This window comes from Leuciscus leuciscus (assembly GCF_965113295.1).
Source record: "Leuciscus leuciscus genome assembly, chromosome: 12".
Classification (NCBI taxonomy): Eukaryota; Metazoa; Chordata; class Actinopteri; order Cypriniformes; family Leuciscidae; genus Leuciscus; species Leuciscus leuciscus.
This window is the reverse complement of record NC_138736.1, coordinates 6,795,846-6,820,446: the sequence shown is the minus strand read 5'-3', so window position 1 is coordinate 6,820,446 and position 24,601 is coordinate 6,795,846. Positions and strand designations below refer to the sequence as shown.

General features: G+C 36.9%; 1 protein-coding gene across 1 annotated transcript in view; it reads right to left on the bottom strand.

Annotated features, from left to right (window-relative positions):
* Positions 1–15,055, bottom strand: part of adgrb2 (adhesion G protein-coupled receptor B2) — a 331,945-nt gene extending 316,890 nt beyond the window's left edge. The window contains 1 exon segment of the mRNA XM_082187020.1: positions 14,422–15,055. The gene's annotated coding sequence lies outside the window, so the exon portion shown is untranslated.
* Positions 15,056–24,601: the final 9,546 nt, after the last annotated feature.

Sequence of the window (24,601 nt, the reverse complement as noted above, 5' to 3'; positions counted from 1 at the left end):
TGCTAATGGTCTTGTCCGATTCAATGATCTATTCTAAGCTATGCTAAAAGTGGTACCGCCAGACCCGGAGATCGGCTGAATGGATTCGAAAACGGTAAAACTCAACTGTTTAACTCTGGGGGAGTTGTAAAATGAGTATCCCTTTAAGACTCGTTAATAATATAGTCTCTGACCCTAATCATGTCCTACATAATGAGTTTGTATCATTGCCATCAAACCAGAGGTACAAGATTCAACAGAGTGAGTCTGCAGCACTCTTTTGTGCATTAGGATATCTTAGAGTAGAATAAGAGACTTAATCAAATATCAAGAGTATAAGAAGCGAATGTGTTGTAGTGTTGTAAAATTAGAAGGGTGTTATAGGAGTGTAAAGTGTAATGTAACATTTCAGGGAGTGCAATGTATAACGTGTGAAATGTTTGTGATTGTAAAATGTATTGCGTGGATTGAGTGCAAGTCGATGTTTATTGAATGCTGATTGTTGTAAACAGAGGTAGGGAATGAGGGAGGGAGAGTAAAAGAGAGTATTGAAAGAGACAAAACCTAAAGAAGCTTATAAATCAAATGTTTCCTTTGGGATCACAGCATATGGATGGCCGTTCCACGAAAACACAGTGGTTTAATCCGCAGACGTAGCACTTTGGAATGGAGTAGAAAGAAAAACACATATCCGTATCTGACTCGTCGTTCATTGAACATCTACCTCCCCTGAGAAGCCTTTGAGTCAGAAGCAACCAAAAGCCATTACGCAGTCACACTATAGCTAGATGAAAACAAGGCTTACTGCGCCAGGCTTTTGACGAAAGCACAAAGCCTGAAAATGTTTATATTCTAGTTTTTAGTAGACCTGTGTTGGAAGGAGCTGCGTTTGACTGCGTTTCTCATGTGGAAGTTGAAAGTGCCAACAAAACCCACGCAAATTGATATCTGGATTTATTTTTCTCTTGCCTTATATATAAACACACTATCTCTTGTTTATCAGATCATGTTCAAAATAAAATACTAGCTTACTTAGTGAATACTGCATAGTATCTACTGACTGGGAAGGGAAATAGTGGGCATTATAGCCGTTATTCCATGATAAAGCTTAAAACATCACACTTATTGTCACATGGCCTCATCATAAATTATTAATATACTACCTTTCAAAAAAAATTTTAGAAATAAATTAATACAATTATTCATCAGGGAAGCTTTAATTTGATCAAAAGTGGCATTTGCATTTATACATTTACAAAACAAAAATGTATTTCAAATAAATGTGTTTATTGAATTTCAAACAAAAATGTTTATTGAGCACTAAATCAACATATTCAAATTATTTCTAAAGGATCATGACAATGAAGACTGAAAAATTCAGTTCGCGTATCTACCCCGAAGTGATAAAATTCTGTATCAAAATGTTAAGGCCAGACAAGTAGTTTTTTAAGGCTTGGTTTGTAGGGAATTACAAAACTGCGCACATATATTCAAACGCGCATACCAATAGACTGAACTCGTAATATGCATGTGCACGCCATCAGCGTTCTCACAGGTTCCGCGTTTAAAGTCTGTGTAGAGTTTCCTGTTAAAACGGTGTCGTGTTAGCGGCCCCTAAGTTAATAACTTCCGTCGTTGCGACGGAAGTGTATCAATCAAATTAACTTTAGCTGGAAAATAATTGTATTCAAGAACTGCTATAAAGCCAAAACAATCTCTGTTACTTTAAACTATCCTTGTATCTCTGTAAAGCCGCTTTTGAACAATCTACATTGTTAAAAGCGCTATATAAATGAAGATGACTTGACTTGACTGGAGTAATGATGCTGAAAATTCAGCTTTGCAATCACAGGAATCAATTACATTTTAAAATATAATAATACTAATACTATTTCACACTATTACTGTTTTTACTGTATTTTCAAACAAATAAATTGAGCCTAGGTGAGCAGAAGAAACTTCTTTCAAAAATTCTTTCTAATACAATTACCATCCCCCAACTTCTGAACAGTGGTATATTTAGCATTTTAATGCGTCGGATGGATGGAGGGACGGACGGATACGGAAGTAAGCAGTGGGGCGTAAGCAGGTCGTACGAAAACATACAAATGGGATATGAATTCATATGAATGTGTCAATATATAATAGTTACAAATTGCCATGAGAGCGTGTTGGATCTTTGCATTCGGCCTTGCAGTGTAAAAGCAGCATCACAGACTTGCTTACTATTGCCAGGACTATTTTGCTTGTGTTGTTCACCATGTGACCTTGTTCCATTCTGGGACCCACTTGGACACATTTCTCCCTTTCACCTTCCTACACAGTATTATGTTTATTATTTATTTTCTATAAAAGCCTAACCATGACACTGCTAACCCCACTATTTTATCACCGCAATTTCTAGTCAACAACTTGGTGTCATAAGAAAATGAGTGCTGAACTGGTTGGCAGCAGGCATTTACAGAATGACATGGCCACCCTTGGGCGTCGAGTTACAAAAATTAATTGCATATGGATAAAAGTGTACGTTACGTAAATCCTTTATCAGCTAGGCATAATAATAGCAAAAAGGAGAAGTCTGACAGATGCCATCGCCACTGAGCTTCAAGCACTGCTTTTCAAGTGTGCATGTGCTGGTAGATTATTAACAACCATTTTCAAATCCTAATTAGGAAGCAAATGTGTCACAATATGGAAACACAAGAAAACCCCTTGGGTAAAGCACAGTCAGTTCAGAGGCCATAACCGATTTAATGAAGCCAAAGCTTTTAAAGGGTCAATGTTAAATTAAACTCATGTTTCCAATACATTTTTTTTTTTTTTATATTTACAATTCCACAAATAAAAAGACCTGACCCAAACAAAACTAGCCCTACTTTTAAATTAACATACCTCATATGTCCTGTAAAAAACACAACATGTATTAATGATGCACATATTGCCATTTTCTGAGCATGATTAAAAAAGACATATATATATATATATATATATATATATATATATATATATATATATATATATATATATATATATTCATTCCCAGAACCCCAATATGACATGTTGCATGAGTCTCCAAGGCATTTCAGGCTGCAAAGTTTCTGTGGCAGAGATTCATTAATAAACAGACAGATTAATAAACTATTTTGGACGTGCAATTAATATGTGCGCCACAGGGGAGGGAGATGAGACTGAGTTTGTTCATTACATCACATATTAACATAAAGCTTCCTGGGAGCCTGCCATCTACTCAGAGTACTCTCTAGTGAGCTGTTACCAGTGATGATGCAACCTGAAAATCCTTCACTACAATAACTTTTGCTGAATTGGTATTTCATAATCTCCAAGGATGTTGACCTACCCACAGGACACACCTAAAATGTCCTTTTCAGTAATGCCAGGTGCACACAAGACTGAAGATCACCGTCCAGCGCACGTTTTTCTGACATATATGCAAAATCCTCAAATATTTACAGATTGTAGTCACTACTTCCTGAAAATCAATCTTCCCATTCCAGCTCATACACATAGCAATGTGATAATTTATTTTATGTGGACAGACACTAATGAGGAAGTTTGCTCCAACAATTTGAAACTGGTTTGAAATCTGATTTGAATGCAGTTATAAAAAAAAATCTGCTTAGAATGCCATTTGAATTCTGGTTTGACACCAATTTGAAATCTGTCACAGCGAGTCTCAAAAGTGCACACAGTAGAATAGACATTATCACAGTCCCTTTAAGGCAAGTCATTTCACTTGGTGGCCATCTTTGAAATGCCTATCGGGCAGCTATTTCAGTCTTTTTGAATGGGGAAACATCAACTCTCCAAAGCTGTACACCAAGCTTATGTTTAAATTTCACATTTGAAATCACCAATAAAATCTGACAACAATTGTGTCATAAAATTTGTTTCTAAACGTTCAAATCATGACAAAAATCTGAATTTTTCAGGCTGGACCAGCCAATGCGCATGTGCAGTCATAAGTGCGCGTCTCAGAACACTGAGGCTGCATCCGACATTGCATACTTCCCCTCTATACTAGGCGAAAAACAATATGTGACAAAACAAAAGTAGTCTGAATTCACAGTACTCATAAAATGTCGGCACAAAGTATCAGGATGACCAACTTCTTCCGGCCAGATTCTGAAGTATGCATACAATGGACACTTTGTATGTGCCATGTGCTGCCTGGGGTCTGTCTAGAATCTGGTGGTTTTGGTTGCAAAGTTGGGGACACAATAAAATGAAAAGACATTAACATGAAAAGAGGTTGTTTTTAGTACAGTAGAACAGTGGGTTTAGATTTAAGACTCCACTCCTGGATCTAGTCAGTCTAATACCTTTGTCTAGCATGTGAGATCTATGCAGTCAAACTCACATCTGGCCACAGCAGCAGTGAGCACTAAGTGACCGTGCCACAGGAATAGATCTGCTGATTGCACCTCTTCAAAGCTAAAGCACTTCTTCTCACCCTGATGTATCGGTCTCATGTTCCCAGCTTGATGATCTGATCATCATTACAGCCGCAGTGGAGGAAATCAAGGGAGGCAGGAACAAAAAGGGACATTGATTTGGTTGAGAATGAAGCAGAGAATGGCTGACTACAGTGGTGACATCATACTAAGATGTAGGATATGAAGCTTTGAGCAGAAGCCAGAAGTGTGGGAGATGATAACACTGCCTGCTGGGAGACACTTGATGAAGTTCACTTGTTGGCAATGTTGCCTTAATTAAACTATATAAACAAATGACAAATATCAAATGAATGTGCAAAAACAAATAACTATAGAATGTCATAGTGGAAAATTAAAGATTAACCATTTAAAGAACCTCCAAAGAACTTCCAAAGTTGGAAAATCAAGACGATGGCTCAATGTTCATCTCAACTGACTCATGCAATGAAATCGGCCATTTTTAGATCACTACATCAGCCATGTCTGCTTAGCACAATTTTCACCAGGTTTCCCTCAAGGAATTTCCCATGTACATTTTTTTTTATTTATTATTTCTTTATTTTTTAATAGCGAATTTCAATTCGAGTAAAAGGTCAGTGGACTTGAATAGACTTTCAATTCAATTTGCACTTATACAGTCATACCACAAATGTGAACTTTGACACTGCATTTTCTTTTTCTTTTTTATAAAACGTTTTTAAAAAAAGGGCTACAGCTATAAGAAGAATGTAGATTTACATGCTTGACAAATCAGACAACTATTATAGTCCTTACACAGTAACTTGTTAGCAACCCTTATGTTTGAAGCATGTTTGTAGTAGAACAAAAAAATAAAAAATGAAAGTCACTTCAAGTTATTTTGACCTTACAATGTTGAAAAGTGAATCAGTTTAAAAATGCTTAAAATCTCAAAGGAATTCCTTTTGGAATTCATGGTGAATATTAAGACTTGCATACAGGGGGAAGAAAGATGAGACCTGCTGTGCACAGTGTGCAGGGTTGTTGAAGCTACTCTAGACCATGTTGCTAGTCTGCAACCACATTAGCATAATTGTCACAGGGCCTTCAAGATCCAGTAAGATTGTTGCAAGCTAAATGCTAATCACTTAGCACAAGACCTATGAAATGTAACAGCATGATGATGATGATGATATTGCCTCAAACTTTTTACACAGACCACATCAGACTTCTGTTGGGAACTCTATGTACAAACAATGTGTTTGCTGCCAGTAGCTTAAGCTACACAGCGTTCTGTGTACGTTTAATTACTGAGAGTGGTTGCTGTCAAAATGCTTTACAGGACAAACAGTTTATCAAAGCATCATTTACTGAATTGGATTGGCTCCAGGGGCATGTTCATGCGTGTACACGGGATTCACTTCTGCTTCATCTTAATAAACCACCACTAATCTGTACATGCCAATGCTGGAGTTAAATAAGCATTTGGGGAACTGCTGACACTAACCAAAATATTATAGCAGGAAGATGCTAGTCAAAGCCACCCAGAGAACGGCCAGATGAGCAGAGTAGAATCAGGTTATCAATTCATTTAGGAAAAGTAATCATATTAATTATAGGTCATCCCTTTTTGCAATCCACTGTGTGTATAGCAAAAGGGACCCGTGAAACCCTGGAGAGGGCCAGGTAATGACTGTAAAGCGAAAGATTATGATTTAATGGTGTTCTGTTCCCTCGCTAACTGGGAACTATGAAGCTATATAAACAGCTCAATACAAACATTGAATAAGTCTTGAGCAAGGCTGAGTCAACAGGTGTGAGCAAATCAGATAAATCCAAATATAACATCCTGACACTAGAGGAATCAATGAAAGCCTGTTTCCACCTCAGATTAAAAATAATAGTAACAAATCAAGAATAAGTGTATTTAGGCAACTTTATACCTCCCATTTCTGACTATATCTCACAATGTGACTTTGAATCTCACAATGTAACTAAAAAAATTCACAGTGTGACTATTTCATACAGCAACTAACACATTATGCTGATATAAGAGGTTTAAATTTAGTTGGTTAGTATGTATAACCCATGCCAGTTACACAACAGGCATTGCCTGAAGAATTACTGTCATTTCTGTCATAATGACACTTCAGGCAATTGTCACAAGTTTCCACTGACGTTATTATATAGGCATCCCCCAAGCAAACTGTGCATCTTTATGAGATAAATGCCTTTAGCTCTCATATTACAAATCAAAATGTTTGTTTCCTACTGTATATCCCCCAGCCATTAATTTCCTGCATCAGTTGTAGCAAGTGAAACAAATATAACTTGAGCAAATAATGTATAACAAAATACAATTAGATATAGAAAATATACTAATCCAGTTTGTCAAATCATCCAGTGATCTGAAAAGAAAACTATTTAAACAGCTTGTTTTTTAACGGCAAGTGATTTTCTGTTTGTCTTAATTACAGATTTGTTCATTCTAAAATCTGATTACCGCTGATTTGTTTTGAACAACAGCTGTCTTGTTGTTGTTGGTCTACAGTTTAATCATTTATTTTTATTTTTTTATTTTTTTGCCTGTTCATACTTCTCTTTTAATGCCCTTTCAGTACATTTGACAGTCAGCTGCTCAACTGATGAAGAGACATTATACTTGTACTCTTTGCTCTGCACTCATTGGCATCCAAGTGTTTGAGAAATACAGACAAAAAAATAATAAAAAATAAAAATAATAATGAATCACAGAGCATGCCGAATGACAAATACCAATGACAAACCGTCCTATGATACCCAGCTATAGAACTGTCAGGAAGTGAAATTCAGTGCTCGGAGTCAAACACAAAATGAGAGATTGAGTTTGACCATAAAAATACAGCAAGGGGAAAAAGCCATCAAGACCTTGTGTCGCTTCAAAGTCTCAGGGGTTCTCCCGTACAAAGGCACAGAGGCTTAGAGACAAAGAATCAATACAATCTGTGAGGTTTTAACTTTCTCTTTCGGCTGGACATAATGGAAAAAAACATTACATAAAAGCAAATATTGCTGCTGGGCAGCGTGCTGAAACCACAGAGTGCACCGCTACAAGTCCTGGAGTCCCTGGAGGACTGAGAAAGATGATGACAGCTCCAAATGGTTGACCAGAGGACAACAGCGAAAGATACTTGCATCAAAAAAGCCCATCATTTCAGTCCATGACTGTGTTCAGACTTATTTACAAATGGCTTATCAAAAGGTTACTGCACTCATAGCTAGCTTATATCTTAAAGGGATAGGACCCAAAAATGATGATTCAATCATCATTTCAAACCTGTATGACTTATTTTTCTTCTTTGGAACTCAAAAGAAGTTATTTCTGAAAATAGTTTCTGAAGTCAATGGGGTCTCACCGAGTTTCTTTGCATGTACAAAACCAGTTGAAGCAGACACAATAAGGTAATGCAGATGTGTAATAACATTAGGGTTAGTAAATGATGTACATTTTCATTTTTGGATAAAATATCTCCTTGAATAATTATTTTGCCTGATATGTGTCTGATATTTCTATTCTAAACATCAATTAATGTGGTAACAGTAACGTAGAGTCATTTTCAACAAATCCATTCAGCTTTAGAGGGCCCTGCACACAAAATTGCCCACTACAAATATTGACACATGAAAATGGGTAGAAGCCAGAGGCACCCTGTTGATCACAGCATCTGTGCCTCGAAACGCAGACTTCCAGCTTTACACCACGACATGAACAATAGAAGCCGAGCTAGATTTGGCTTTCCTGAATGATCACGTTTCTGGGACCGAGAGCTGATAACAGATAAGAAAGCTCTGCTGGAGGACGACAGACAGGAAAGCCTGCTGAAGCACAGACAAGAGGCTAAAGCGCATTTGTCAGGCGGTATTGCTCACCAGGGCTTTCCCAGCCAGTGAATGCGAGCTGACAGTGTTTGCAAGAATTAAAACATCACGCTTTATCTCACTGCCTAAACCTGATATATCATATTTTCAGTGAGGTGGCTCACGAACGAGCGGTGCTGGCGTATGGTCTACAGCGGAAGTGGGAGGGGTATTTTCCTGAAACAATGCAGCGGCCAGGGACCACTCAACCAGGCAAGACCAAGCTGTTGCCTGGCTCATGATCCATATGCAGTTCTCTACATCCCATCACATGCAGGAGACGGTGAGGGGCATCAGTCTCTCTAACAGGATTGAGCGGTTCACGCAGAGCCAGCAATATCCCTCTTGATGTTCAGAGTCAAGAGATAGCCTACATTACAATAATGGTTCTCAAGGCCTTCCAATGTCCAAGACAACATTCAAAGTCCCCTATTTGATGACGTATTTAATAACTTTTGGATTTAATTTGCAAATGAAATGCAGAAATGCATTTTCATGTATTAATCACTTTTTGTATTGCCAATATGTAAAGTGCTTCTAACAAAACTTTTTTAAAAAACGAGGCCTTCCCCGACTTCCTATGTTGTCTATGAAGTCTATCAAAACCTGTAGACTGATTTTTATTTGGAGGACTTACTGTGCGTTCACACCGGATGCGAATAGCGCGTCAAATTCGCGCCTGCCGCGTCTAGTTATACGCTTGACCACTTTGTGTTAATTCGCGCGTCAAGAGCGAAACTGATGCGCGTAAAACAAAAGTTTGAAATTTACGCGCGTCAGAGGCGAAATCCGGAGGCGAAAGTTTCGAAACCCGTTGGCGGCCATCTTTTTTAGATGTTTATCTAGCATTAGCATTAATCGAGAGAGTCACCGCTCGTATATGCTCTAGAGAGCAGAAACAGCTGCTTAGGGGACATCGTCGCTGTACTCGGGTCCACCAGACCCTCCGGAGGGTTTCAGGAGTTTCACAATTTGCTCCAGGAGCTAGGTTTGGTGGACCTAACGGCGAGGACGCTGACGAGGACAGCGTAGGCCGTATAAGGCCTCGGCCTTGAGTGGTCGCTGCCTGACGAGCCCGCACCCACCTAATCTGTCATTTATTTTTGTTTTGATAATAAATGGAGCCAGCCTCCAAAAGTGAAACCTGTCCTGTGTTTTTTATTTTATTTATTTTTTTATACACTAAATTGTGTTTGTTGTCTTTACATTAGAATAATAATGTTTCATATAATCTTGAATAGATATGGAATAAATAGCCTTCAATACAAAATGAGTATCTCTCATATATTGAAATCGAGTTTTTATGTTAAAGATTTGCTTTGTTGTGCATTTTAGTCATATTACAAAATAATTTATTGAGGCCAAACATAAAATAACATTATAAACTTTCACTTCATCACGTGACAGCAGCAAGCAGGCTCCTGATTGGTTAACGCGGCGCGAATTGACGCAGAAGTTCAGATTTTTCAACGCGGGCGGCAGACGCGAATTCGCGTCAAACGCGTGAATGCACAAAAAGCACTAATAAAATCATTTGCGTATTCGCGTCTACCGCGCCGCGCTCTACGCCTCATTCGCGCCGCAGGAATTTTTTACACGCATAACGCGTCTTTGCATTGACTTAACATTGAAATCCCTCGCGCCTGACGCGCTATTCGCGTCCAGTGTGAACGCACCATTAGGCCAGATTCGCCAGGAAAATCCAAAGGATGTGACAGTTACGCAAGAACCTCTCTTCCATTCAATGATGCATGAAATGAATACTTATTCAATGTTCAGGATAATAGCGAAAGAGCTATTCTGTACTGTAATGTCAATGTCTCATGCAAAGAAAAGGGATTAATTCAAACTATTGTCTCACAGCCAGATCTATAGTCTATAGTCTCAAACATACTTTATAATCAAACTATCATAACAATGTAATTTTAATTGCCTCATCTGACGACATGATGCCGTTGCAAACATATCCATACCACTATGATCACTATGATCTTTCTTAACTGCCGCTTTCTCCATGCTGTCATTTTCGTTGTGTTTACTTTGTTATTAAGTGAAAAAAGCGCAGCATATATTTACCTACACATCACTCTCGGCAGGGTGGATGGCGTCATGCTGTTTGCTGCAAAGGTGTTTCCAACTTCTTTTTCATTGCAAAGAATGAAAAAGAACTTTGTCGTGAGTATATTGGGCCATTGAATTACATTCAATCTCTTGTACGTTGCATGTGTACGAGTGTGAGCACGAGCAATAATTGCTGGCTGCAGTTCACTTAATGACCACCAGTCTCGCTAAGGATTTCTGAATTCTACACATAGCCCTTTTAAGTTGGGATGTAATTAATATTTTCGTTATGGCCAATATCCAATAAATGTCTGGTTTACATTTGAAATGTACCAAATGAATATATGCATCACAACAACAGCTTGCTTTTTACAATATACTGTACAAAATGTAAAATGGATATTCATTTTAAGATACTTTTAAATGTAATGAACATTAGGTTTACAAGTATTATTTTAAACTTTAAGTGAGGGTTAAATGATGGCAAAGGTAATCTTAATGCATAAATAGAGGAAATGAGCATGCATAATTAAATATCTAATATTAACCAATACTGATTAAAAAGAAAACTTTTTCTTAATATGTCAAAATAAACTCAATATTTCATCCAATAAACAACATTGCACTGATATTGTGCATCCTTACTCTTAAAGGTAGACTAAAATAAATAATATATGCAGCTGATACTGAAAATAATAAACAGCTTTTATGTATATTTGACAAATGAATTTGGTTATGCTCTATGGCAAATAAATAAATAAAATGCAGGATTTTAGTAATGAGACCTAAAGTAAGCAGGATTAAATTCACTGTAAGGAACAGTGTGTACCACTCTGCAGGAGTGGCCAGCTGTGGAATTAAACCAGCGATTTGCAAAACTAAAAATTTTCATAATTGACTCATGGGATTTCCCTTGCTCAGCATTCAAAAGTTCATAACTGTTAGGCTAGATAATAAATATTGTTGGTGCACAACATCGAATTTACGGCATCAAATGTGTTGTGAGTTTTATTTATTTATTTATTTTTATTTATTTTTTACTGCATTCATATGCAATATTCTGACACTGGGAGCAACAGACTATACTGAATATGCTGTCCTTTAATTTCTCCATAACATCTCAAATACAAACCTATGGATTTTGCATAACATTTGTTTTCAGAGAGGGTTTTAACATGCTAAATGTTAGCATGCTACAGCACAGCACACTAGCATGCTAAGACATTCGCTGAGAAGTTATAAAATCTGACTTTTGCATTTTCCTTTAAAATGCACCACTGCTAAAATTATTAAAAAGTTGACCTCACTAATCGGCTAGCCAGTTGTTAGGCTTGATGATCTTGGCCGATTCCTAAGCGAAACTTTCAGGAGTGCGAACATATGTAAACACAGATCTCTATGTTTAAAAAAATAATAATAGTGAGAGCTCAGCTGTGCATTTTCACCAAAGTAATAACATGATGCCAATTTACATAGATCTTGTTTTTCAGCTTTTCAATAAAGATGGATCATTTTGATATAACTTATTTTTAAAACTTTTAAGTCATAATGCAGCTTGGAAGTTTGCCTCCCTGGTCGCATTAGAGGAAACATTACATGTGCATGTTGTTCATTTTCACATAGCAGCGTATGAGAGACCAAATTCAATCCCTGTTATCACACGGCTACAGGGTTAGTACAGGTTGAATCCAACTGGATTGAATGCCAGGCATAAATAGACAAACTCATCAACTTAGCATAAATGCCTCTCTCACACATCACGCTAAAGGTATTATCCCCAGCAGCCTGTAGACCGGTTTTATTTCTCATTAATTAGGCAAGCTTAACCCTTAAATGGTGTCTGCATCCTGGGAGACATTTGAGAGGCTTGAGGGGGAACAGTAAGAGAGTGAGGGGGCCTAAATTCTGAGTAAAAATATTTAAAGGGAAGTTCCTGCAAATATTGAGGTCAAGCAACTTAAAAAAGCAATGGTGTCAACTCACCACCATAATATAAAAGTCACATGGCAACATGCCGTGAGAAGGTCACTGACCTTGAGGTTGATGTTCCCATCTTTTACCACAGGCGTACAGGACACCCCCACAGCGTAGGGGGCCCCCTCACGGCGTTATGAGCCAATTATAGTTAAACTTCCCCATCTAGAACGATTTTTCTCTGCATTGTAGTCACATCAAGCTGTGTGAATCCATGTGCTTATACTGATTTTTAATGCAGCATAGTGGTAGCATTAATGTATTCACACACAATCACAACTGACACAATGCATCACACACTTGAATGTTGATTATTGAGATATCAAGATTTGACATAAATAGTAAGAGTATATTATTACTAGTATGCTACTCTGAATTCAGACTTGCTGTAGTGTACCAAAATTACACGTTTTAACTGACAGAAAACTAATGAATGTTTTTTTGAATTTTTAAGTTTGCCATTTTGAAAATGATTTTGAAATTGATTTTAAAGATTTTAAATTGCCATTTTTCCTGGTGTTAGTCGCTTTCGGATATTTTAGCCGTACAAAAACAGTCCGCTATGCTGCTTGACTCTGCAAACTGGTATTTGATATATTATTATTTTTATTTTATTTTATTGTTAACGCGCAAACAATTTTAGCGCTTACTGCATTTTGTTATAGTTATAGTTATCATTACTTACATACAGCAGCTAAAGAATTGAAAGGCTAGCACATTCACAGAAATAGCTATTTCTGATTTGAAAAATATGGTGGATAAATGAAAATGCTTGTCCTCAAAGTCAAAACTTGTGGGTGGGCAGGGCCTGTGTCATGGTGTTAAATAAAAAATGCTAAAACCAGCTTAAGCTGGTTGGATGGTCTTAGCTGTTTTTAGCTAGAAGAAGCTGGTCTCCCAGGATTGTGTTCAGCTGGTTTTAGCTGGTCTCCCAGCTTGACCAGCTAAGACCAGCCTGGTCATTTAAAAAAAAAAAAAAAAAACTTTTTCAGCAGGGATATTTGACATAACTCTAAATCGATATTTTTGTTAATGAAATTACAAATAATTATTTATTAGCAACTAACTTAGGTAGTTTCACGTTCATGTATATTAAAGGGTTAATGCACGTGCCATCCGTGTGCGCTTCATTCCATGACACTCAGAAGAATAATGGACGTTGATTCAATCTACTCTAGTAAAATCTACTTAAAGTGGTAGTATCTTGAAGATAAATGCTAATTTAGATCATCATCTTGGAGTATTAGTGCAGAATATATTATCGTAGAGGCTTCAGAAGAAACGGCGCTGAGAGAGTTGTGAAGAAGACGCGTTCAACAGATGGGCGACTGCTCTTCCTCACGGCCGCAGACCTGTACGACAAACCTTTGATTCATTAGCATAAAGCCTGGCCGGGAATGTTAATCAAAAGACAGCTGCATTGGCTTATGACTAAACGATTATCAGTTTGTCGGTTAATGATGCAAACTGAATTCTATTTTAAGTTGCGGCGTTAAAGGCAACTACAGCGGGCGCCAAATCACAGTAGTATCACCTTCAAATAACATTACAGTCGCGCGGTGACAGTAGAGACTGTCTTTAGACGTCGATATGGACACAATATGACGAAATATCCAACGGGAAATCAATTGTAGTGGAAAACGGACAGACGCAACCCTCAAAATCATTTTCCCAATTTCCTATAAGACTTGGTGATTGATCAGTGTCACTCAAGGAAAGCTCACCATAAACCTGGTCTGACTGGTAGGCTGTATGAAAATATAGGCATATTCTCTCATACATTAAGTTCATGGTCGAGGCATGAATGGGAAAGGCAACAGAGACATCGATTCTGAATGCATTTATATTCTATTGATGCAGATAATAATAATAATACACAGTGTACATGATTCTGAAGAGAAAATAGGAGACTTGGTTCAAATTCACAGACGGCACTTTCACATATTCCAACTTAAAGGATCATGAAGTAAATGTATTCATAAAGTGGTCGGTCTATGACAATACGCTGGTGTTTTAAACCATCCTAATGCACAGAATGCGAAGCAACGCATTAACAGATATTTGTAAGACATTAAAATAAATAAAAGCAGTAGCATACCTTGTCTCTGTCAGTAGTTATTCTATATTTCCCGATTTGTTCCGTAGATGCAAATGCAGTTTGCCATCCATGACACGACTCAGTTTGAGATTGAGTATCGTTCACCACAATCTACCCTCGCGAAAAAGAACCCAAGCTATTTTCAGAGGATGAGAGAATAAAAAAACTGAAAGGGCAGATATTAAATAACATTAGAATAAAAGGGGGGGATAATAAACCTAATCAAACATAACAGCAAAAAAAGAGAAAAAGAAAGAAGGGGAATAAGAAAAAAATGGGCTAAAAAATAAAATGCGGTAGAAAACGAATTGACTTTAGTTCACAAACTGAGGGCTCCAGTAATTCCACGCTGCGTCTCTGTATTCCAAACGAACTGAGTGCGCTCTGCAACGGAAAACGCAGATCTATCCGTTTATTCCCAATCTGCTGCGGTTTTACTTCCAGGACTTCAACTTGCAGTAGCATCACTTACACCTGAGCGTCCGTGTGAATAGAGATTCGCCTTCTCCCAGTCGGCTTCGGCAGAACGCTCTCTATGCACTGGCATCCGAGTTCTCGGAAAAGAACCACCGCACTCAGTCAGGCGTCTCTGGATGCCCGCATTCACTGTAGCAGCGAGGACGATAGAGGCGCGTGCACGCTCTTCTTTCTCAAGGGAGTAGGACGCGCGCGCTGGATACCTACGTCAGCCGGCGCGTTCTCCAAATAGAACGCTGTGGAAGTTCACTCCGAATTCTGATTTGGCGATTCGATTTCGCTGCTCGGAATATGATTTCATGTTTTTATGCTTTGGGCTTTGGCTTCCTCTCTGCCTGCTGTTGCAACCGTTGTCGTCAAAAGGAGCCTGAAGTGAGTAGACAACTTGACACCAAAATGAACACCAAACAAATTTCAGGCCTCTCAGTGTCTTCTTCATCCTCTAAATGTTTCAGGGGTACAATAGTTTTTTTAAAGATATGCATGGAATATTTGACAAACTGTGGTAGGCTATCAAAGAGACACCAAGCATATGATTAAATGTGTTGAAGCATTAAAAATATTGAAGCAGCACTTTGCAAGTTACAAAACTCAGCACTCTGGCATGGAATGATATAGCCTTTTATGTCCGTGAAGTAAGTTAAGTCTGTGCATCCGTCAGCATAAATTGGTCTGTAATAACCAGTATTTCTTAAGCAAAATCGCACGATTTCATTTTGTACTGAATATTTTATGATCTGGCTGGGTGATGTCAAATTTTAATACACAGTTGCTGTTTATTTGTTTAATTTAACTTATTACAAAAGTATTATCAGGCACAGAGTAAGAGACAGATTAAATGCAGGAAAAAATGGAGGAAATTGAAATGAAATCAGCATGGCTACTGTATGACAGGAAGTCCTGCCCTACAGGGAAAAGATCCAGTCATATAAGAAGTTTATCTCTCTCTCTCTCTCTCTCTCTCTCTCTCTCTCTCTCTCTCTCTCTCTCTCTCTCTCTCTCTCTCTCTCTCTCTCTCTCTCTCTCTCTCTCTCTCTCTCTCTCTCTCTCTCTCTCTCTACTAATCGCAACTAATTGTTGACTTGCTATAAAAGATGATTTTCTTACAATGTTTTAGCAGCCTTTATTTAAGCCTTTGTTTAAAGAAGCTAATTGAATGATACCATTGTAGTCAGAATTTTTTAAGCTTGTACAACAGTTTTGGAGATTTTGGTATTAGGCTACCTAATTCAAGTAGATAAACTGTAAGTGCATTGCAAATTAAAATAGTTTATTATATGCTGATAAAAGTCTATTTTATTTGTATTTCCCCCAAACTCTGCCTTACAGAATGTTTCCGGTAAAATGATTAGGTTGTCTTGGATGTGCTGCATGTTTGAGATCTTCCAGGTAAATAGTCTGTTGAATGTGAAGGCTATTGCAAAACATTTATATTTTGTTTCTTGAAAAAACATATTAGTATGGTTGACTTTGAAGTATGTTGTGGATCATGATATATATATATATATATATATATATATATATATATATATATATATATATATATATTATTATTTTTTTTAATTTTTTAATTTTTTAATATTATATTATATTATTATATATATATATTTTTTTTAAATGCTGCTGCTTTTACTCCAAACTTTTGGTGATGTTACATTTTTACTTTATATGGTCTGACCACAACACGTAGCAACACCTTTGGGGAGTGGAATTACATTACTTCCAAAATTACTAAAGTGTAACTATAAACTGCTTTAATCAATCAATCTTTTTTGTTTGTTTGTTGGTTTGTGCTTTGCCATGGAACTGTGTTGTTGAATATTTCTATACCATAATACACCATTTTCTGAGTCCGGCGCAATATGTGTATTACATATCACCATGTTTTGTGATGAGATTGCAGGTTAGGTTTCCTTCTGACAAACCTTCTATGTGTTTCATGTTTTTGTGTTTGAACAAACTCCCATGCCAGCTGAATCTTCCTGCAAGTCTTTTGCAGCCATTTGGGGTTTTAATCCCAGACCAGTCTAGTTTTATTTGAGTTTTATTTGAGTTTTATTTTTTATTATTATTTTTTAGTCTTCAGATCTTGCCTTGAATTTTTACTTAACTTATATTTCTCAGTGGTATCTCAGATATTGCAATGTGCAAACAGTGAGCATTTCCATATCTTTTCATAAGCTTCCCTTGCTTTATATAAGACTCAATTATCTTTATTTTCTGATTCTCAGTCAGCTGCTTAAAGAAACCCAGGGCTTTTGAATGTAAACACTCTGAGAGGTTTGAAGAGTCAGAGAATTATTATATAAGCCCTGGAACTGTCTTCACCTGATTTAGATCGAGGCCTTGCATGTTCAGATAATTAAGTTCTAAGACCTTAAAATAAAAATAACAGAATTGGGTCAACTGGAAGAGCAACAATGGAACATGACATGTTGGTCAAGAATATAGTTATAAATAGGACACATGAAAGTTAATTAAGTTACACAGTTTGCACTGCCATCCCTGAGCTCATAAGTAATTTGAAATTTACAGTATAATAAAGTTTAACACAATAGGTGTAGGTGTTTTATATAGTTTTTAAATATGTGGTATATAGATCAATTAAAACATTTAAAATGTAATTTAAAACATTCACAAAAAAAAAAAAAAAAAAAATCGTTCCTTTTACAATCTATTTGACTTTATAATGTATAACAATGTCAGAAGCTGAAGTAAGTCCTCCAAGTTGAACTAGCATTCATTGCACGGACGTACAGTATTTCCGATTCTTTAAAAGGGCCCTACAGTCAACATGGATGGCCCTTAGGGATTTATAAATAAGAAAAAAAAAAAAAAATTGCTGTGACATTTTATTAATATTTTTCTTGTCACGGCACACTGTTTGAGATCTGTAGCATCTGACAATTTGATGTTAGTTTGTAAATCACTTAAGAGGCTTCTTGTTTGGAGTTCACAATAAGCACAGTTGATGTGAGCAGCCGAACCTTCTGGTGCATGAAAAGAGAGATTTCTCCCTGGCCTTGACTATTCTGTTTGCTTCTGGTATGTGCCAGGGAGGAGAAACAGAGGCTGAGAACACAAAGCACTGATTAATGGACTGATGGAACGGAACATAAATGCAGTTGTTTTCTTAATTGACACTGTGGTAATTCTTCTTTGCTCGGTGTAATTTGAAATGCATGCCATGTGAATTTTATAAACCGCTGTGCTATTTTTATTCTTTTTAAAATTAGCTGCTAAACAGTGGTTTGCATGGTTAAAAATAGGATTGAATGATAAATTGGGTCCTGATTGGTAGCTGATGCAAAAGTTCAAGCTAATATTAGAGATCATTTTTTGGAAATCTCATGGAAGCTTGTTTCCAAATAAAGTCAGAATTGTGAGATATAAGTCAGATTTTTTTATTTTTTTTCAGAATTGGGCTTTATAACTCACAAGTAACTCACAGAAGTAAGAATTGTGAGATATAAACTTGCAATTGCGAGTTACAAAGTCAGAATCGTTAGATATAAACTCGTAATTATGAGGGGAAAAAACAGTCAGAATTGCATATTTTTTCACCTCAGAATTGGGCTTTATGACTCACAATTGAGAGTCTATATCTCACAATTCTGAGAAAAGAAGTCAGAATTGCAAGATAGTTAGAATTGTAAGAAAAAAAGTCGCAATTATCTTTATAATCGTTTTATTCCGTGGCGGAAACAGGCTTCCATAGTATCAGGTGACATGTGTCAGCCAATATTAAATATTTAATTGTGCATGCATATTTTCTTCATTATTTTTGTTTTTATTTTTTACGTTTTTAATTACCTTTGTCGTCATCTAACATTCATTAAATGTTTTGCAAACTCAAAATGACTATCATTTTTTTCACAGTGTGCATGTATAAAGTTGTGATGCCTAAGTGTACTTGTAATATACATCTTTTTTTTTTGAAAATCTACTTATTTCACTTTGACTGGGCAGGCCAAGTTTTACATTACCAATAAGGTCTCATTGATGCAATGTGTAAATGTTTGGTGGTTTTATGATAATTATTTGGAATTTTATTGTTAAAAGTCAGAGGATTTCATAATGAGTTATGTTTGCAGCTTGGTTTCAGTAGATGGTCTTTTGTACTGTAGAAGAACTTTTACAGTATGTTTTCATAGTACATTGAATCTCCTCCAGAGTTCATTCACTGGTTGATCAAATGGACATATAGGCACATTTTATGTGTTCAATCATTGAATTCCGCTCTCCAAATCTCCCCTCACACTCTCAAAGACGCATACTGTACATTTGCGACACAATGTGTTAATAAGTGCTGACGTGATAAACCAAGCTTATAAAACAGCACAGCAAGTTGACTGCATGTGAACAGATAAGTTAAATCACATGCTTTTCATCTTACATCTGTTCCCATTTTTATTTCCTATTTTATCTTGTACTTTTCTTCTCATTTCACACATCTCCCTCCAACATTCGTTCCTGACCTATAATTTGGTGCTCTTTCTTTTTTAATTTCGAAATGTCAGAATATGGGGCATGTGGTGGGTTGTGACTAAATGTGAAAATGAAAAATTGCCTCCTAGTGGAAAATCATGAGGCATTACAAAAATGCCACATATTCTCACCTCACGGCTTCACTTTCCTGTGATGCAGTGCTCTCTCTTTTCTCTGTCTCTGAGTCTCTCTCTTTTACACGCATTCGAACACAATCCATTCAAATGCTTAGTTGGTGCAGCCTGTGCTTTATCTATATGCTGATAAAATATATATGACAATTATGATGATTTCGTTTTCAGCAGGTTTTCATTCCCTGAAGGGAGGTGAAGTCATCTTAATGGCTACGTGAGTAAATAAAGTCGGCCTCAACATTCTGACCCGTTCCATGAGGCCCATAAATCACCTCTGCAATGCACTGGTGAGCAAACACACCGACAGAAGGGAAGAAAAAAAGAGGGCATATTCAAGTGTGCAAACCATTACCAATACAGTGTGTTGTTGTAAATATGCAAGGCCTTATCCACATAGGAGGCGTGATTACCCCAGTGTCAAGCTGTTTGTAATTACCAGCTTCATTTAAGAACATGGGGAGGAATGATTTCCCAAATCCTGGTCACAAAGTACATCTAAAGAAAGGTTATAATAACTCTAAACATTTTCTCTGGGGTTTTGAATTATACACGGTGACTTTTGCACCTGATTTGCAACAGAAAACACGGCCACTTGTTACACTCATAAAGTGTTACAGCTAATGCTAGCGAATTGGTGAAATACCTTTTCACATTACTCCCAACAAGGCTTCCATGCATGTCCATGATATCAGCATCAAGTGTTTTTTTTATACATTTGTTATTAATTCACATAAAATATCTAATGTGAGTAATATGCTGATGAATTTCATCAGAATTATGCTTAATATGCATTAAGTTAATATGCAAAATTAGATTTTTGAAATGTTAAGTGAGAGAAAAGACAAAAGGAATATGGGAACGTTGAGGGATTGTCTGCATTTTAGTTTAGTTTAGTTTTTGTCTAGTCTTTTTTTGTTTTGTCTTGTGTTTTGTTTAGTTTAGTTTTAGTCTAGTCGGTTTTTGTTTTGTCTTGTTTTTTATATAGTTTGTTTTATTTTTGTCTTGTGTTTTGTTTAGTTTAGTTTTAGTCTAGTCGTTTTTTTTTTTTTTTGTCTTGTTTTTTTTATATAGTTAGTTTTATTTTTGTCTTGTGTTTTGTTTAGTTTAGTTTTAGTCTAGTTGTTTTTTGTTTTGTCTTGTTTTTTTTAGTTTGTTTTATTTTTGTCTTGTTTTGTTTTGCTTTTTGTTGTTTTTTGATGCAATGTCCACTTTTGACCACTTTTGATAAATTGATATTTTTAGAATAACGTAGTGTTTGAGAAAAGGACACAGTTTTGGAGAGAATAAGACTAAGACGAGCTGTCATTAAATATCTAGGAAAGAGGGACTGGTCAAATTAGCAGAGGAGGCTTTTGTGTCTGCAAAACCTAGAAACGCCAGATAACAGATATACAAGTTTGCACAGGTGCTGCACAGCCTTATTTTTCTTCCCCCAGACCAGCAAGACAAACTTCAGACTATGCAGACCTTAGAGCAAACACTGTCTCTCTGGACGCACCTGCTCCAGATCTAAGAAGATTGAGATAGGGAAGTGAGAAAACCTGTACATGCCGTCAAACGTAGCTGTCACATCAAATAAAAGCACCAGCTTCCATGCCTAGTAGCTCTACTGAGGAAAAAAAGTATACTTCAGTTTCATTCACCCACCTCTGTCTGTATTCCGCCTCACATCATATCCTGTTACATGTCAAATTAGAGGTTGGAACAATATAGGTTCAGATTAACTTTCTGCCTTGATACAAAATGAATTTTGGCTTTAGCTATTTGTAAATATTGAGGCACAGCATAGACATCACACTCAATAATAACAACTTAAATACTGTGTACTAAACAGCCGTGACATAATAAAGTATTTGTTGATTGATTTATGGATGGATGGAGGGGTGGATGGATGGATGGATGGTTTGGCAGACTAATTCATCCAAAATCCTACTCCACGTGACTTAAATGGCAAATATTATCTGATTATCTGATTGTCTCATATCGCACAACAGTTGCAATCAGGCTAGACCAGGGATTCTCAAACTGTGGTCCACGGATCACTGGTGGTCTGTGAAGAATTACAAGTGGTCTGCAAGAACTGGTTTAAATATTTTGAATGATTCATTTTAATGTATTAATATAAACAACTGAGCTAAAAAAAATCATTATAAATTTCAGAAATGACCAGATTTGAATGAATTAATTAACACAAATTAAATAAACTTTTATTTTATGATAAAGTGTTTTGTCTAAGTTCAAACATACATTTTTTCGAACCGTTATGCATTATATACATAATTAAATACATAAACATATATTTTTTTCTAACTTCTTGATTAGTGAATAGTTGGCTCACTGGCTAAGAGTACTAGCAGTCTGGCTGATTTCAATGATGTTGCAAAACTAAAAATCAAATTAGATTTGTTGTGTTAGGTGGTCTGCATTTTACAATTTGTTGACCTAGACCAGCAGTGACCATTTGCATAAACTTTTCTTTTTTTTTTTATTTTTTTTTTTATCAGTTATATAAAATGTAGATTGGTCTAATTTGAACCCACTTACTAACCCACATGTCATTCAACCCATTTAGGGCTTGCTTTCTTCTATGCAACTCAAAAAAAGATATTTTGAAAGTCAATAGTGTTCAAATAAGGGTGAGTAAATGAAGATTTTAATTTTCTGGAGTGAACTATACTTTAAGGGTACGTTTACATGAAGACGATGTACTAAAAACAGAAAAGGTTTCCCTTTGCTTTTTTCGTGTGACAACGTTGTCAAAACAATCCCCGTTCACGGTCACCGTGATTTTGCCAAGTAAGACATGTTCCTGGATCAACATATTTTGTTGATCCTGGAATAACATTTCTGTCCCAAAATTTTGTCCTTACCCTATCCCTACCCCTAAACCTAACCCTACCCATAACTTTTCCCTAAAATTAGAGGGAAATGATAGAATAACACTGATGTTGAAGCCTAGTTCTAAACCTAAACTTGACATAAATTGTAAACTTGTCCCTCAAATCTGATTGGTTGATTGGAAAGTTGTTCCAGGATCAACAAAGATGTTGATCCAGGAACATGTGGTACTTGGTGAAATCATGTTCACACGTAATACGCATCCGCATGATGTCACCGTCGTGTTTTTGCTGTTTACATGGGGATGAAAACAGTATCGTTAAAAACATACACTTTTAACCTGTTTTCAAAAGCTTGTTTTCATGCCACCAAAACACTGTTGTCGTGTACACGAACAGCCAAAACGCGTAAAAAGTTTTTAGTAGTAATACGTAGTTGTTTAAACGGCCTAATCTAAATTAGGTAGTAATCTACTGTAATCCACTGTAATCTAAGTAGATTAAACTTTGCCAAAACCGAATGCCTTGAGTTGCAAGCTACCGGAACCTACAAAAAATGTGCCCAACTGCTAAATCTACAGTATTTTGCGACACAAGGAGATTTGATTGTTTTGTTTGGCATTCTCATCATTGCACTTTTCCATGTCTGGTCAGGTAGACAGGTAATGGCACCGGCATCAAATGGAGCAGAATAAAACATGTGTTTGACTTGGAACGGAATCAAATCAGCCAGGCCACTTATCACATTATCGGGCTCTCTCTTGTCCTTGGAGCCATGGGTTTGCACTCCATCAAAGAGCTTATACAGAATGCGTTTGCCTTTATAAATAGTGAAACACACCCACTCCTCCTCCCCAGCCCCAGCAACATCCTCCCCAGTCTTCCCCCTAAACTCCCTCCTCTTTTCTCCTCTCCCTTCTTTTAGTGCTCTGGCAGGTCATTTGCAATGCTAAGCATCAGTTGGCAGTCATGTTGGAGAGAGTATAAGAGGAAATGGGCAGAGCATTCCCCAACATCAGGCTAATCATTTTATCTCTGCTCTTCATTGCTGCATAATAAGTGTTTTATGGGGGATTAGTGAAATAATGTATACATGAGCTGTTGTTTTTGTATCTCTGGACCCCTGCGCTTCATTCCGCCACTGTTCCACCAGCTTATGTAATTTAGCTAACAAAAGGGGTCAGGCAGAGAGAAGGATGAGGAGGAGAATATCAACGAGGCCACCAACCGCACAGTCATGGTAACCCTCTCCCTCGTTCGCAGTTTGGATCCAGCGAGATATGCTGTTGGAAAGAAAAAAAGGAAGCACAAAAAAGCACACAAAAAAAAAAAAACATGCTGAGTGCAAACCCTGCTTTTTAACTCATGCATTTAGTTTTTAATATTTGTTTATAAAAATTGACTAGGCATGGATGAACAACATTCAAAGTGACCTTGAAGTGCTTTTACTCATTTCTTTTGACAGCAATGAAAACAGGGCTGTAAGGATGCAAGTGTGTTCAATGGATTGTACTGTTGTGTGCTAATTGTTCAGCTGACAAATCATCTTTTCAGAACACCTTCAGTAGAACTCCATAAATAGACTTTACATTTTTTGAGTGTTTTGCATTTTAGTATTTTGAATTAAGTTCCTTGCACACTGAGTCCGAAATCTTTGTATACGTTTTTTTCATATTCATCATCCTACAAATTTGTCACGCACAGAAACCTTGCACACTGAGTCCAATGCGTATTAATTAATCCGCAAAACAATACAAAATGGAGTCTTCAACCAGTGAGGATGCTTTTGTTGTCCTCTCTCTTCTTAAAAAGAGGGGGAAAAAAGAGGAAATAGTGGGTCGATCCAATCCTGAAATTGCTTAGAGAGGAAGGAGAGTTCCACCTCCTTATCAAGGACAAGGAGCTGCGGGATTATCCAGAGCGATTCAAAGTTTACTTCAGGATGTCAGTGGCTCAGTTTGATGCTTTACTAGCGATATTGGAGCCACATATTAAAAACAAGGCCACCAATGTCTGTGAACCAATTGATCCTGAACAGGTCTGGATTTTGGCGTTCGCTTATACGGTGGCCCTGAATTGTCAAAACACCTCTTGTAAAAAACGCAGAAAATGGAACCCAATCCGAATTTCCTTTTTATGACGGACGAAAGTTTCGGAGGCAGTGTGTAAACGTGATTGACACAATGTGAGGTCGTATTTATTTTTTAATGTGCAAAAATTTCGGACAAGAATTTCGGACTTTAT